Here is a 4,458-nt window from a genome sequence, read left to right on the forward strand (position 1 = left end):
AAAAAATTTTACACACCCCTGCCCCCCCCCCCCCCCTCGTCCCAAGCACCATTATCTGATTGCTGGATTTAAAAAAAATCCCTATCTAAAAGCTAATTTTTACTTACCTTAAGTTGCGGCCATGTGATGCCACAGCCAGAGTCTTCACCTCTTCTGTTTACTTCCTGCTTGGGTCCTTCTTTTAGTGTCTACATCATACGCCTACATGACATTGACACTTCCTATTGGATGTCCATTGGCCAGGATCCTCTCAGGATCCAGAGGAGGACAGACATCTGCAGAGGGGATTGAAGGGGACCGGTGGTCTCAAGCCCGGTTCACACCAGCTCTGGTGTGTTCCAGCACGATTCGCTGATGGAACGCACTGTTACACAACCCGGCTGGTTTCCTGCGTTCAGGGGCTGGATGGGACGTGGCGGTCTATTGAAGTCAATGGCAATGGAGTCACGCCCCCTGCCCGCACCAGAATGCATGGCAAGACAATGCCTGCTTACGGGCCAGTGTGATCTGAAAAAATGCTGCAAGCACTATTTTTTCAGATCGCACTGGACCAGAATGGAGGGTATTCCTGTACCTCATGTTCCGGTGTGGGCAATCGCACTCCGTGCGGGGTGCGTGCCTGTGGTGCCATTGACATGAATGGCACCGCCACTCCTCCTCCGGGAAGCCAGCCAGGGAGCGCTCCACTGCGTTCCAGCAGCGAATCGTGCTGGAATGCACCGGAGCTGGTGTGACCGGACCTTTAGACACAATCGCATTGCTGGATACGCAGTCACGCCACCCAGAAACGGCGGCGGTGAAGGATCTAGAGGGGAAACTTGGATGAGTATTTCTGATGTCACAAGGTAAGGGAAAACAAAAGCCTATCAGGGGTTGGAAGGAGGAAGGGGTGGAAAAAAATACCTTTTCAGTGCAGTTGGGCTTAAAAAAAAATCAAAATATTTGTAACCATTACAGAGTCACCGTTCCTCTGATATATTCTTTATAATGCAGAATAAACTAACTATGAGGAAATCCAGCGGCAGAAGAGTGACACCTTTATCACATTCCTTCCTGTAGAAGGGGCCAGAGACATACTTTACTATGGGATACAAGAAGACAGCCCCAAATTCAGCCTGCGGGTGCCCACCTATAAGTAAAATTTACATTTTGTGTTACTCATTAAAAAAATAAAACAAAGCCTGAGGGGTAGTACAATGAGCATTCATTGAAGGGTGAATTTACTGTGCTGTTGCAGCAGTAAATGTAACTTAATAATGGCATATTATCTCTGCAGACGGCCTTAAAATAGAGTCAGGTTTATTGAGAAAAATAAAGCTCAGTCATTCATCGTCACCAGATATCAGTTTACTGTAATGCTGGCCAGACACACACACACCATGTTACCCTTTTTTTTTATATCATTCTATTGGAATTTTCAGTCATATATTTCTATTTCTAATAAGAAAGCATCCATACTTGCTGTTCTGTTCGATTTGATTCAAATCATTAATGAACATTCAGATATTAATCCTTTTTTTGGGATGATTTCATGGCATTTAAATATATTTACTGTACAATAAATAATAATAATAATGAAAAATACAATCAGCAATAAAATGATCAAAAATTGTAACCTGCCCAATCGCTGCCATCTTAAATCAAAACTCTAGCAACTGGTTAAAACTAGGGATGCACTGATACTTGTTTTCCAGTATCAGGTATGAGTCTAGGTATTTTTTTTTTTGGGTACTCGCCGATACCGAATACCATCATCTCGAGGTAGCGTGGGCCCACCTAATCAGGAAGCTGGGCGGTTGGTCATGAACCACTGCCTTACAAATAGGAGTATTGTTAGCCTGCCGTGTGCTTTCCTTCAGTATGCTATTGGGATGCCTATTGGGTCAATCTAGAATTGAAGCGCCACATTCTGACGTTGTAGTCCAAATACACGTTTATTGCAATGTGAAATCAGATAGCTTATTATTTCACATAGATTAAGAACAGATACGTACAGAAGTGTGTCCTCACTCAAGTCAAAAGAAGAAATCCGGCTGCACTCCGTTGCATGCTGAATCAGTTTATTGAGAGTTCATCAATAGCACTGAGTCCTGATCTCACGTAATGTATGGGAACACAGTTACAATATTACCTCTACCAAGTCCACATACATTATTCCCCATCTTGCAAGCCCTGATGATGAGTGCAATGCTTAGCCCCAGAAACGTGTTGGATTTGTATATGCTTTTAATGTGAGCAAGGGCTAATACTTAACTTTATTCCCGCTCCCCCATCCACCATGGATCTCGGGCCCTTGGCATCTTCAGGTAAGAGTGGGGAGGGATTAGAACTGCTGTCAGGTTTTTATTGTTGTCTGTGTCCCTGTTAGGGTGATTGACCCCTCTCTATTTCTCCTGGTGACCGTTATCACTGGAAGTTAAAGTGACATTAAAGTCAAAAACTTTTTTCCCTCCTCCCAATGTTAATTAAAGCACTTACCTTAAATGATGTCTCTTAATCTGATCTTCTTCTTCTTTCCTGATGTTTTCATCTGTCTCTCCAGCGCTGCGGTGGGTCTCCGATCCAGCGCTGTCCTTGCTGGCACTTCCTGTCCCACGGTGTCTGCATGCGGGTGCACGCGTCCATAGACTTACCTTGTGTCTCTCCTCGTCTCCCGGCCAAAAATCCGAACTGCGCATGCGCCCGTACCAAGATGCTTTGCGGCCACCCGAGCATTTTCAGATTTTCGGACGGGAGCACGTGGCGAAGACAGGGGTACGTTTAAACCGCTTTTAAAGCTGTTTTTTTCTTTTAAAAAACTTTTTGCATATATCTACTGCTTGCTAGCAGTAGATATATGGGGAAAAAAACAGAGGGTTTAGAAACCCTTTAAAGAAAACCCCAAATATTGGGTTGTCATCAGAACAGGAATAGATGGGGAACCTTTCACTAGGGGCACTGGTTCTGCTGACCCTGTTGACCACCAGGGATTTCCATCACTTTGGAGGGATTTCCCTTCATTTCCTGTTGTGGCTATTTTACATGAAGTGAAGGGAACTCTCCCCAATGGGAAACAGATGGCAAAAAAAGTTTTGGCTTCAGTTGTTCTTTGTTAATTTGTGAAGGGACTGCAGCGATGATCTGTCCTGAAAGCTGTGCTGATATTACAACGCTCACCGCACACGTTGCAATCTGTCCGTACAATCTCCTTTCGATCTACCATGTAGTGCAAAGGTCTGCATGATTGAATACAAATTGATTGGACAGTTTAGGTAGGTCATCATACTACATAGATTTGGTCAATCTAAAGTTGATTGTATTGAAAAATCCCATACATTCCTATGGGGGCCGTTCACGCAAACACGCTGAATCTCGCTCCCAAATACCCCTGTTGCTTGAAATACTGCTTGAGCTTCTTTTGTGGCACTTATCGGCTCATTTTGCCCTACAGACTTCAATGTAGGGATGCACCAATACTACTTTCTACTTGTACTCGCCCAATTGCTCCAATACTTACCTCCGATACTGGAACTTCTGGTAAGAGGGAGATCTCCCTCTGACCGCAAGTGCCGAGGGAGCATGGAAAAGACTTCCTTTCCAATCAGGAAGCCGAGTGATGGTTCATGACGTACCGCCCGGCTTCCTGATTGGCTAGCAAGCACTCTGCACTTGTTGGTAAGCAGCCTGGCTTCCTAACCAATCAGAAAGCCGGGCGGCACGTCATGACTTGCGTCCCGGTTTCCTGATTTGTCATCGGCATCTTTCGCTAGAACACCGGCTTCACAGGCAATCAGAAAGCTGGATGACAGGTCATGATCCACCGCCTGACTTCCTGATAATTTGGGCACACTGCACCGGTACTCGGTACTAGCGAGTACCCAAAAAAAGTATCAGTACTCATACTCAATACCGTAAAAACGGTATCAGTGCATCCCTACTTCAATGGAAACGCAGTGATCAGCGCGGTTTTGTGTGGTTTTGCGCGTTTTGGGTGGATGAGTCCTTAAATCTGTTATGGAAGCACGCACAGTAGAAGCCTGCACCACCCAGAAGGCAGGGATGAGCAGAGAGCATTCCCATCTAAAGGGAGGCAGGGAATGTCTTGTTCAAAGAATCCCGGAATCACTGCTCATCCCTACAGCAGTCAATAGATGGGCTAGAAAGGCGGAGGATTGTGGCAAGTTTTCTACACTCTGATATGCTTGTTGTGTACTAATGACCTCGGTGGTGACCAGTACCAGGAGATGACCAGCACCTGCCGCCTGACTGTACCCAGGATCCTGTAGATGTCCCATTGCTGCAGCTGACACGCACAGGCTGATGTGGGAGTGGAGGAGGAAGGGGGGCCATGAACAGAAGCTAACACTGTGCTGTGGGGGAGGGGCACGTGCCTGCATCCCTCCCTACAAAGACTGCAACATCCCTTATCTTCTCTCTTCTTTGGCATACATTGAACGCTTTTCTTCCCAATATATATCC

The sequence above is a fragment of the Nanorana parkeri genome, unplaced genomic scaffold (genome assembly GCF_000935625.1).
Source record: "Nanorana parkeri isolate BGI_ZX_2015 unplaced genomic scaffold, ASM93562v1 scaffold921, whole genome shotgun sequence".
NCBI lineage: Eukaryota > Metazoa > Chordata > Amphibia > Anura > Dicroglossidae > Nanorana > Nanorana parkeri.